The following is a 13,349-nucleotide window of genomic DNA, read 5'->3' on the forward strand; positions in this document are numbered from 1 at the left end:
AAAATAGGTCTTTGAGTCCACCTTGAGTTATCAAAAATACCTTGTGCCACGGCGTTCTTTGGCCAGAGATGCCGTTATGACAGAAATCGATCATCGTCATCATCATCATTGTGACAATTCTGCGTTAAGCTGTGGCGATTCTATCCACGGATTCCTTTAAAGGGCGGTTTTGAGACTGAAAGTTTATTGTATTTAATTAAACTCCTTACAAACAACTTCATTATTTTATTGACTCCACCAGGGAATATGTGCGCAGCCCTAAAATGGTGTAGAGACTAGCGACAAAACTATTAACAGCCGCAAATAATCCGCGAAAGTGCATACTCGGATTGAAGTCCAAGGACCGTATCTTTTTTGGTAGCCAATCGGCGTTACTGCTGCAGTTAGTTGCAATTATTTCGACGCGGTACGGAAGCGAAGAGAGCGGCCAGGACACCAGCGCCTGCTAGCAGAGCTCCGCCGACAGCCACCGGTATGATGACCCGCTCGACGACGTCCTCCGCTTGAGGTTTGCAGAGAGTTATCTGTATACCAAGCTCGCGTAGGAAGCGCTCGGCCCATTTTCGGCAGTTGGTCTTCGTCAGGTGGTAGCTGCCAGAGTCGCTTATCTTCCTCACCAACATCTGGATGCGCGCCTGAGGGATCCTGTGCTCACCGAGGTGCCTCTGAAAACGAACAGAAAGCGGCAGGTTCACAACTGGCGCTTCAGGCTGCCTCACTGTGTCTACGTGTCGAAGCAATAGACCAGTGGAGATAGCGAAATGTCATGTTTAACATGAAATAGCCAACTGTATTCATCTGTTAACCTCTTCTCTAATATGATGTCCATGAAGCACCGGGATAGGAGCAGCACGTAGATGTGGTCGCGTTGAGGGCCAACTCTCTCCAGATGTATAGGATGCTCGTTTTGGGAGAGTGGTGTGAGATGTTGGACCTTAACGACCATGTGTAGGTGTATTCCGGCGTCGTATTGATTTGATGGGCGGTTCCCAGAACAAGGGCGGGGAAAGCGTCCATGATTCCCTTATACACATTCTGTGTACGTAGGCTTATTAATGGGTGTTCACAATAGTACGCCAGGTAAAATGGCCCCCTCTTCACTAATCAAGCTTGGGCTGACAGTGTATTGAAGAGCCGTCTATATTTGAGGCTGCAGCCATTCTTTTTCCGGCAGGTGCTTGCGATCTGCCCGCGGATCAGAAGTTCCAAGGGAAGAGGATGGGAGCTCCAGAAGTATACCGTGGTAGAACAAATGCTATTGAGCGACTTTTCGTTTATTGACATCCCTGCCTCCCTCTCACACCATTTTATAAGGGCAGTGGAGAGAACACGCTACAAGTTGGAACCCCCTTCAGCACATCCGGATTGTGCGAGTCGAGTAGCCTATTTGCCAGAACCCAGTGCGTTCAGAAGGAAGCTCTGTATTTGCAGCTGTATTCTCCGTCTAACGACGTCAAAGTCTGAAACCTAGCCTGAAAATAGAACCTTTAAAGCTGGACTCTTAATGTGCGAAACGGGCTCTCAGAAGAGGCGAAGAAGATATTTAGATTTACATCAATCAGCCCACAAAAACCACAAGCACAAATTTAAGCAAGGAACTGTGCTACACAAGCATGGCCGTGAAGACCACAAGGAGAGGCGGAGACTCGCGACAGATTTTATTCGGAGGAGAACACATACTTATATCTTCATGTGTCTTGCAAATGATTTTCTAAGTGCGTGCCAAAAACATGCGTTCTTTTAAGGCGGAAGCATTTCTTGGCTCATGAGTGGCGCGACAGGAAGCTGTGGACAGAAGTTGTGTGCAGAAGCTGTAGAGGAGGGGGCGCTGCGAGCGCGCGACGTGAGCAGACGTGTGTCTCTTCGGCTCCGCCGATTTTCGGCTGGGGCCACGTCCCAAATCATTCTACCCCGGCGAAACTGGCGTCAAACGAGCCGGAAAACGAAGCGGAACACCTGGACTCCAAATTCGTCCAGGTAGGCCGATTGTCTCTAAATTTACGGCCGTTTTTCGACCGACCACGTCGGCGCCGTCGTTAAGCCTAACGGCGTCGCCAACGCCTGGCCTGGTGGAATTGGCCCTCCGAGGACAAGATGGCGACTTCCGCGCAAGAAGTGCGCGGCTACGACCCTGAGGCGATGTTGTGGACCTCGGTGCCTACCACCGGAGATTCAAATTCGACGGTTACTCCCAAAATTCGGTGTCAAGCTTTGCTTCAAGCGGCTGCACGCCGCTCCCAAGACAAAGCCCAGATGGCGGCGTTCGGCGCCGCCCCGGCCGCCGGGGCAAGTTAGCAAGCACGTTAGAACCAGTCTTTTCACTGATGACGTCGTGTTTGTGTTCCCTGAATCGCCGTTTGAAGTTCCCGCTCTCGCCTCGGTCGGAATAGTCGCAGTATGCGGAAAAATTCCATAAATTACGCCAGGAAACTTTTCTTTCTGTAGTCAGTCATTTAAGGGTACCAACGCGTTCCTCAGCTTGCACGCTGAGGCGTGAGTGACATGAATATCGTAAGTAAGCAGTGCACCGACCAAAGACTCGTTGACGCTCCGTACATAAGGGAAGGCGGCTTGATTGGGGCAAGGAAGACGAACCGATTGTGCTGGGCGTGATGACACCTTTAGATCGGTACTCAGAGAGATAACTCTTTAATGAAAAACAGATTTTAGCCGGCGTGAATATTCGCTGACATGATGCTCTGCGTAGGGGAGGGAGTTCGGGAGTAAAGATAGAAGAAGGAAGTGCTTGAGACGCCGCAATCCATGACCTCTTGGTGCACTGTGGTAGGTGAGAAACCCAATATTCAGATCTTGAGCAGACTTTCTCGTCACGACGGATGATGGAAGTAGCCACGTAACGCTTTCGGTACACCGAAAGAAGAGGAACATCAGCTGTATGTCCTTTACGCAGATATTGAACGAAAGGCAGCCGCTACGTTTCTCATTCAAGACGTGCAGAAAAAGGAAGACAGCCGGCAGGCTCGTCCTCGGCACTGAACCGAACGAATTTTTCTGTGTTTTTCATGTGGCTTGTGAAAGCAGCCAAGCGTTCTTTTTGATATTGCAGAAAAATAGTCGATGGACTGTACACAGACATTTGGCTGTGGCTCGAATGCTGCCATCGCCCTATTTGTAATAGTTCCATGTTGAAGTTGGCGGTGGTAACCAAGACAGCCGAACACATGGTGGCCCCGTAAACCTCTTTGTACCTGCAACCCGAAAGAGAGAGTATCAGTTCTGCCGGCAGAGCTGTAACAGCTTTGGAAGCTGCGATGCATCGACAGGGGTTCTCTACCATAGTCCTTCGTCGTACGGTCGGGCTGACTGGTACTCATTCACAGTCAGATCCGCCAGAACACTAGTGAACAGTGACTTGATATGCAAGGGCACCGTAATTTTGTCGCTATCTGCCCATACCGTTTCAGTTAAATAAAAAGGGTTACGTATTGAATCAGTCTGTACAGGTCCGGTCTTGCCTTATACAAGTTGCGCGACAGGCGGCATAAGGGCGAACGTACAAAATCTACTGTCGGTTGCATCACGACACTACTTATGAATCTTCGGGAGGGCACATAAAGGTGGTTCAGACCAAATGTGGGAAAGGAGCTTAAAGTGCAACGACTTGTGCTGTGGTAGAACAAATCGGAACGCTACCGTAAGAAGACTCTGCAAGTCTCCTTCTATCTTGAGTCTAAGGGTCCCTTTTGATCTGCACGTGCGTATTGCCGACTTGCATAACTTTCATCGCAGATGAACACTTGCGGGCCGCCGTAGTCGAACGCCACCAGCCAGTGCTTTTCCCAGCTATGTCCAGTCACTGACCGCGAAGAAGAGGCCAAGAAAGAAAGGGCCCGCGACCCGGGCTGCTGGATGGGCGTGCTGCAGAGGAACACGTTGCAGAGGTCTGAAGATCGCGTAGAATCGGACATCTTCACGTGACCCGTCCACAGGCTGTGCCTCTTTAGAAAGACGATAGCTGGAGATTGGGCTCTTAATGACAGGGCTTGAAGAACTTTTCACAGCAGGTTTCCTGTGGTGTGGACGGGAAAACGAGATGAAAATGCACAAAGCTTAATTTCGCGGTTGTGCTATTCATTTACGTTTGTAACCAAGAAACCAGTGCATGTTTCGATAATTTAAAACCAACAACACACCGTACAATCCACGTTTTGAAGCTTCCACGTCATAACGTGAAGTGGCTCTTCTTGTCTTGTTTCTCTGAAATTTTACGTACAACAAAGGGCATGCATTTGAGCTATTATGGATTGATTTTTAGGAACATCTACAGCTTCAGTAGATGCGCAGAAAAAAAATGATGTTGGTGCCACTAATAAGGGCTGTCTGCTGAAATGGTGAAAGTGTTTTCATTATTTTTTCATGTTGTTATATTCGGCCACAGTGAGGACTACAGAATGCAGTGCGAAATTTTTTTCCAGTGACGAAAAAAATACAAGCACCTAAATAAAGGACTACAGGGAACGGTACAGGAAAAAAGATCCCAAACCGCGGATTGAAGAAACAGTAGATTTGTTATGCCGGCCGGAAAAACAGCTGTGCAAAGCGACGGCCCGGATGGCGTCGCTTTCTGGCATATCTGACCATGGACATGGACCTGGCGTCGAGACAGCGCACCTTGTATTATATTGCCTCTCATATCATCATCATCATCATCATCATGAGCCAGACTATGCGCACAGCAGAACAAAGGCCTCTCTTATATTTCTCCAAGTAACCCTGTCTTGTGCCATATGCGCCAGCCTTATCCCCGCAAACTTCTTAATCTCATCCGCCCATCTAATTTTCTGCCGCACCCTGCTACGCTTCCCTTCTCTTGGAATCCGGTCTGTAACCAATAAGGACCATCAATTATGTTGCCTTCGCACTACATGCCCTGCACAAGCTCATATCTTCCATTTGATTTGGACTAGGTAGTAATTAACCCACGTTTGTTCCCTCACCCACTAAGCCCGCTACCGGTCTATTAAAGTTGCACCTATTATTTTTTCTTTCCATACACTGCCAAATGCACTTCACGCCATTTTTCTTCTTCGTATCTCTCTACCTATGGTCAATAGCTGCCCTAAGCAGACGCATCCCCTTAGCACTTCCAGCAGTTCGCTACCATTTGTAAAGTGCTGTTTCCTTCGGAGACTGTGAACATTACATTGGTTTTCTGTATATTAATTTTTTGGCCAAAGTTACTGCCCTGCCTTTCTATATAATGGACCATGTCTTGCAGTTCATCACCTCCAGAGTGACTTTGGAATGCGACATTATAAGCGAATCTCTGATTTCTAAGGCATTCTCTGTTAAATATGATCCTCAACCACTCCCAATCCAGGCCTCTGCATACCTCTGAATATCTCCATACTTGACACCCTTTCGTAACGGAACTTTATTCCTGACCTTATGGAGGACTATTTGAGTTCTGCAACCGCTGTGGATATGTTCCAGTATTTTTGGTAAGGCTCTTGTACACCCGGATTCCGCAGTGCCTGCAGGACTGCTAAGGTTTCGACTGAATCATATGCTTTCTCGTAATCAATAAAGACTACATATAGAGGTTGGTTATATTCTGCGCATTTCTCTATCACCTGAGTCGCAGTGTGCATGTGGTATATTGTGGAATATCTTCTACGAAAGCCTGCCTGATCATTTGGGCCGTCGAAGTCTAACGTTTTCTTGATTCTATTAGGTATTGCTTTAGAAAATACCTTGTAGGGAACGAATAGTAAGCTGATCGGACTATAATTTTTGAAGCTCCTGGCGTCTCCTTCTTTACGGATTATTATAGTGTTAGGGTTCTGCAAAAGCTTCTGGTACGCTCGAGGGAACAAGGCATTACGTATACAGGGTAGCCAATTTTCGTAGCACAATCTCCCCTCCGTCCTTAAACAAATCTGATGTTACCTGATTCTTACCAGCTGGTTTCCCCCTTTTCGTTGCTCCTATAGCTTTCTTTAGTTCCTCTTTATATATTGTCAGATCATGAGAAGCAACGCGGACGTATTGTCCACCGCCTATTCTCAAGGTGGCATGCTGCGGCGAGCTCCCGCATAACGTGCCAGTCGACTGCACTGCACAGAGCTTCCGTAGCAACCGCGACGCGCCGCGGTCGGCTGGCTTCCTGCAGAATATAGGCATCTGGAACTTGTGTTAGTACAGAGCGCTCTACGTCTGCTGCTGCGAACGAGGTTGGCGAGGTTCGACAGCCACCGCCATAGCTCAGCTGGCAGAGCCCAGTACGCGATAAACGGAGATCATGGCTGCCGATCCTACTGGCACCATGTGGTTGTGTTTTCTTCTGTTTATGTGAAAGCAGTAATCCGGGGGTTCAGTGGCTAGTGAAATCGTCTGTGGTATGTCCGGGAAGCTGGCCTAGCGTGAGCGCTCCGCCGTTGGTTTTGTTCTTGTTGCGTCTAAAGGGATGGAACATACCAACGATGTGGGATTGGTCATAATTTCGTGGAGACCCAAACAGCAGCAAAAGTCATCCAGATTTACTTCAAGTGGCTCATAAATAAAAAAATAAGAAATCTTGGAAAAGAAGTAACGAATTTGGAAAGATTTTCATTTCATTTATTTTACTCTTAGGGCTTTCGCATTAAAGAGGGGGAAATTGGAACGAACATCGGGGAAACAAAGAAGGGCTAAAATAAATTAGTTTTAAAGGAATAATCATAAATAAATAAATTTTGAGACGTAAATGCAATGAAGAGTTAACAGAAATTCTCGGTAACGGACCTGCGAAGAAGCTTACATCACTGTTAAAGGCCACGCCCTTTAACGGTTGCACAAAAGGAAAGCAAGACGCGAAAAGTAAATGGCAGCCCTAACTGAGCTATAGGAACTTGCAAACACTTAATTCTATGCCATGCAATCTGCCGACGGGAGAGGACGAAATGGTCTAAGGATTCATCATCCCCGCATGACGCACATAAATTCGACAGCGTGAACCATGAACAGCGTAAATAAAGGAATCCGGCAGCGCAAGATCATGATGAAAACCTTACATTGCATTCACGCACTGCCACATTTTCAGGTGAATTTCATAGAATATTGAGTGACTTATACGTGCGTTTTCCTAACTCCATTTTCCTTGTATTTGGTGATTTTAACTTCCCAAACATTGTTTGGCCTAATCTTACGGTTAACCCCAGTGACCAGGAAGCCCACATGTTCCTTCATACTTGCTTAGATTTTTCGCTTGTTCAACTTATCACTGATCCTACCCGCCGCTCCGCCACAACGGCAAATATTCTTGATCTCGTCCTAACAAATAACCCTGAGGTTTGTTTCGGTATCTTGCATTTACAAGGCCTATCCGATCATGAAATCATCACCGGGTACATCACTCGTCCATTTGGTAGAAAGAAAACATCCACTAAGCGAATTCATTGCTACAACCGCGCTAATTTCGATGGGATTAACTCTGCACTGCAATCATTTTCGGAGGACTTCCTAGCTCACTGTTCATCTCGCTCTGTCGAAACAAATTGGAAATCACTTAAAGACACATTAACTAATCTTGTTGACAAGTTTGTGCCGGTCATCACCATCAGATATCATAAAAATGCACCATGGTTCACAAATCGCCTTCGTCGTCTTAATAATAAGAAAAAACGCTTGTACCGCCAAGCAGTCAAAACAGGTCTTCCATCATCATGGACAAAGTACAGGCATTGCGATCATGAATATCAGTCACTGCTTAATACAACTCGTCATCATTTCTTCAGTCACGACCTGTCCACCATGTTAACCAATAACTGTCATAGATTTTGGCGCGTCATCAATCCGAGTTCCCACCCCGAAATCGTACTAACTAATCCTGACGGTGATCCTGTAACTGAAACTGAGTGTGCACTGCTTCTTAACGACGCATTCGTCTCAGTGTTCACCCATGAAGATACCACTTCCTCGCCCATGTTACAGTCATCTTCCGTCACTTCCATGCCAGAAATTATCATTAACGAATCAGGAATTCTAGCCCTTTTGAATAACCTCAAAGTTACTACTAGCTCTGATCACCTTGGATTTAATAACAAAATACTAAAGAATGCCTCTCTAAACCTCTATCAAGTATTGACATCACTTTTTTCACAATCATTATCATCTGGTACAATTCCTGACGACTGGCGTACAGCGAAAGTAATACCCATTTTCAAATCCGGAGACCGCACCATTCCACTTAACTATCGCCCTATCTCATTAACCAGCAACATCTGTAAACTCCTGGAACACATAATTCATACTCAAGTAATTAATTATCTAGAGGAGCACGATATCATTTTCAAATACCAGCACGGTTTTCGCAGGGGTTATTCATGCGACACACAACTCACTGGATTTACTAACGACATATTTTCCGCAGTAGACGCTGGCTTACAGGTTGACGCAGTATTTTTAGACTATTCTAAAGCTTTTGATCGCGTTCCCCATCACAGGCTCCTAACCAAATTGACAAACTTAAATCTCCATCCCAGCGTTATTTCATGGATAAAACAATTCCTCGATAACAGAAAACAATTCACCTCTGTCAACGGCTTTAACTCGTCTTCTGTCCTCGTAACATCTGGAGTCCCCCAGGGAAGTGTACTTGGCCCTCTGCTCTTTTTAATTTTTATTAACGATCTACCCAAGTGTGTATCGTCTCAAATTAGGTTATTCGCGGATGATTGTGTAATATATCGTAATATTACTAATGAAACCGACCGCCAATCACTTCAAACTGATCTTGACGCTGTAACGGCTTGGTGTTCTTCCTGGCTAATGTCTCTAAATGCATCTAAAACAAAGTTAATGTCGTTTACTAACCGTTCCACTCGAATTGCTACAACATACTTCCTCAATAACGATAAAGTTGAACTTACAACAACTTACAAGTACCTAGGAGTTCACTTTCAGTCTGACCTAACTTGGCATTACCATATTAACACAATATTAGCATCAGCAAATCGCGCACTCGGCCTTCTTAGGCGTAATCTCAAACACGCGCCTTCACACTTAAAAAAACTTGCTTACATCACGCTAATCCGCCCGAAAGTTGAGTATGCGTCTGCCATATGGGACCCTCATCAAGCTTACATCATAAACAACCTTGAATCCCTGCAAAACCGTGCTGTTCGCTTCATCTTTTCAGATTATTCACGCTTCACCAGTGTCACAGCATTAAAACAACGTGCCGAGTTGGAACCGCTATCATGTCGACGCCATTTCGCTCGCCTAACCTTGCTTCACAAACTGTATCACCATCCCACCCTCCACGACGACTTCTTTTTGCCACACCCTGCAGTCTTTCCTCGCCGCGACCACGTTAACAAAATAAAACGCGTCACATGCCGTTCTTTGCTCTACTCGAAATCATTCATTCCTCGCACTATAATAGATTGGAATAACTTGCCATCACACATAGCTACTGAGGTTAACCCACAATCGTTTCAGCATTCGTTAAAACAAACCATGGACTAACAGATTTGGTATTTTTGTTGTATTATGTGCATTTACTGAGTATTTTCTTCTGCGTTGTTTGTTGTTGTTATTTGTGTACATTACTAGTTTTAATTAATTATTACGTGTATTTTGTTTCTAATGCCTGTGCCATATTTTATGCTTGTATCGCCCCCCCCCCTATGTAATACCCTCGCACGAGGGCCCTTAGGGGTATTGTAAATAAATAAATAAATAAATAAAGAAAATGCAATGAAGAGTTAACAGAAATTCTCGGTAACGGACCTGCGAAGAACCTTACATCACTGTTAAAGGCCACGCCCTTTAACGGTTGCACAAAAGGAAAGGAAGATGCGAAAAGTAAATGGCAGCCCTAACTGAGCTATAGGAACTTGCAAACACTTAATTCTATGCCATGCAATCTGCCGACAGGAGAGGACGAAATGGTCTAAGGATTCATCGTCCCCGCATGACGCACATAAATTCGACAGCGTGAACCATGAACGGCGTAAATAAAGGAATCCTGCAGCGCAAGATCAAGATGAAAACCTTACATTGCATTCACGCACATGAAGGAATGTTCCATGGGAACTTACATTGCTCATAGTCCGCTGTATCAATTATGGGCTCATCGCTCAGGTTCTGGTGTAGTAGAAAACGTTCATATCGGGACGTGGTCAGGAGGGTACGGTTTGGAAGGACGCAGAAAACAGGCCAATTGATGGCTGATTTCGCTAAGAAATCGGCCATCGAATTTGAATGATGCCATAGTGCCCTGGAGTCCACTGAAATGGAACTTCATGCACAAGAAGGGGTACAAAGTGCATTAGAGATCGGTACGTGAGCCTAGTCCTCGAGCTTTCAAGCGCTGCTAAGACTGAGAAAAAGTCCGAGGAAATGATTACGTAAGAATTATAGCGGAGAACGTTTTGCGAAACGAGTAGCGAGAAATGCAGCAGGAAAACACTGACGTATAATCATGGACCCGGTTGGAATAACTTCAATCTAGTATGTGGGAATAAGCACCTACGGCTGCTTTTCGCCATGTTGAGTGGCATCTGTGAAAATAAAAGCATGGCTCGGATACTGGAACAGACATTTTTAAGAATACATTTTAGCACATGTGCAGTCAAGTTCTTTTCATATTGCGGCAGCGTTCGATCGAAGGAAACAGCTGGTGCAGCCTGCATAATACTAACGCGTTGCACGGCCCTAAGCGACACTGCACTTCTAGACAACAGGTACGCTGTAATCACAAATTGAGGCCGCTTGTAATGCGGCCACTGTTTCTCAAGAAAAAAAGCTGGGTTTGTCAAAAAAATTGGTGGAGCCACTCCAGGCATAGGTTGAAGTCCCTTCAAGAAGGTGCGCACTGCGAGGAGCCGGTAGCGAGAGATCAAGTCTCGTGCGCGGGCTTCCAGAAAGAGGACACAAGTTCCAGTTGATTTTGGCAAACCCAGGCGAAGCCGTAGAGAGCGCCTCTCTAAAGAAACCAGGGGTTCAGTTCTGTATCAAGGATCATCGGAGAACAAAACGCAGCCTAACTCTAAAATTGGTCTTAGATTCGCATCGGGTGACGGAGAGCCCGCACACCTTTCAGAAGAATACTTTTGATACGAGGTCGTTGGTCTAAATCAGGGTCGTATAATACACTTGGGTATTTAAGGACTCAACTTGTTCGATTTGGGTGCCACGATACAGTAGACAGATACGAAGAGGGGACGCTGGTGGATAAACGAGAACGGAAGATATGTTCACGTTAAGAATTGAATGTAACCTGAACAGCATTGAGGTAGGCTTCCAGGGCCTTGACGTATATTTTCAATATCCAGTACCGTGACGGAATATCTCTAGTAGGTACGAAAAAGGCTATGTCATCCGCATACACATACACTTTGATGTCACCTTGAATAGATGTGTCCCGCATGAGTCTGTTAAAAAGTAAATGTGACAGTACCTATCCCTGAGGCACACCTGTAGTCTGCGAAAAGGTTTTGGAACTAAAGAAACCGTCAGAAGAGGAAAAGTTAATCTTTTAGCAATTGCTCTACCCATGTAAGAATGTAAAAAGGTGGCCGAATGTCGTCAAGCTTCCCAAGCAGCGCAGGTGATCAGCCCATTATTGGAGATGTATTGGCAAATGCTGGTCCTACAAAGTTCCAATGCCAAACCTTCTTTTTCCAATATTAGGCGAATTACCTCTGCTGCTTGGGTTGTTCAAAACTATTTAATGCTCTACAGCCTTGCAGCCCTAATTCCGCTTTAGAAATCTAAACGAGCAGTCCAGATCGAGCACTCTCGACAAAACCCTATCCGAGAAGCATTGAAGGCATGTGATGCCATAAAGTAATTATTAGACGGCTGTGAACAATGCGTTCAATAAGTTTTACTAAATTAGACAACAAGGAAATCGACCGAATGTTATCGATAACAATACCCTTGTTAGTTTCTTTAAGGAGTAAGATTATTTTCGCTTTTTTCTATTCAGGAGGAAGACGAGCTGTCTCAAGGGACACGTTAACAATATGAAATACATCAGTGGCAAAGTCATACACAAGAGACTTCAAGACACTGATAGCGACCTCGCCGTATCCAGGAGCTGCAGGTTCGAGTCCAGAAATTATGAAAAATAATTCAGAGGGTTGAACCGCAATGTAGTCTGCGCGCGGTGTGGGTAGGACGAAGGGAATCACCAACTGCGATTGAAAGCGCACAGTAAGGCGTTTCGCTATCTGGTCAAGATGATGTTTTGCTTCCAGGGGCGGTAACATCACGGACTCTGTTACATGAGAGCACGGCGAATTATGGTTGCGTTCTATGAACCGGTACAAAGCTTTAAGATTAATTGGGCTTAATAGATGACTGCTCAAAATCGTATTGTACTCCTCCTTCCTTCGCATTAGCAACGGTCCTTTTACATAAGCAGATAAAAATTTTTAATTTGTCCAATTCAGCGGGAAGTGATTACGAGAGAGGCTCTTCCAGGCAGCTATCCTAAGACGATATGCTCTCTCACACTCATATAGTTCTACCATAGGGAGAGCTGATTACGTTTCTCCATAGACTGCACTATGAACGCGGAACGCTCAGTGGCACCTAACACGGAAGAGAAAGCTTGTTGAGCAGGATTCATATTTGCAGATGCTGCAGTCGAGGTGAAAAAGGATTGCAGAAGTTTTCGGAAAAGTGCGCGGTTGACGAATCTCTGTATAAAAAAGTCGCGCTAAGGGGACAGGCTACTATGATGAAAGTTATCAGAAAATGAGCAGAGGAAGTGCCACAACCCACTGGAGACCGCGACGAGGCCTTAACTCCGTTCGCTGCCAATGTTAAGTCAATGACAGACTGTGAATCGGCACGCATGTAAGTAACTCCCAAACTGCTGCACCAGCGTACGTTCCTTGCCCAAGAAGCTGCCCACGTGCATCTGTACGGAAACTCTAAATTGCGCGATGAGAATTCAAATCGCCAGCTATTATCACTCTGAAGTTAGAACGCAGGTATTTTTTAAATAACCTGTGCTTTGGTCACCTGAAGAAATGTAGACATTAACAACGGTAAGTGGAGCACACTGTGGAATTGCGATATCAACAGCCAACAGTTCGCAGTCATGTCTTAGAATGTGGTGTGACACAAGCGCCCGATGAAATATATTAGAAGAAATAAATGTTAAATAGCAACCACCCTGGCCACAATTGCGATCGGCTCGGAATACCCGAAAATATTTAAGAGAGAATGGCCTAATGGGGTAAGCTAAGTTTCTTGAAATAAAATTATCTCATGTTCGAATTGAGAGACAAGGTTCTGTAAATCGTGAAAAGAAGATGCAACTGAACGACTATTGCACTGTAGTATTTTAACCTTGCCATGGTCGCTGTAAAAGCAGAGAGGCTGTGGTAGCC

The sequence above is a fragment of the Amblyomma americanum genome, chromosome 10, assembly GCF_052857255.1.
Source record: "Amblyomma americanum isolate KBUSLIRL-KWMA chromosome 10, ASM5285725v1, whole genome shotgun sequence".
Lineage (NCBI taxonomy): Eukaryota > Metazoa > Arthropoda > Arachnida > Ixodida > Ixodidae > Amblyomma > Amblyomma americanum.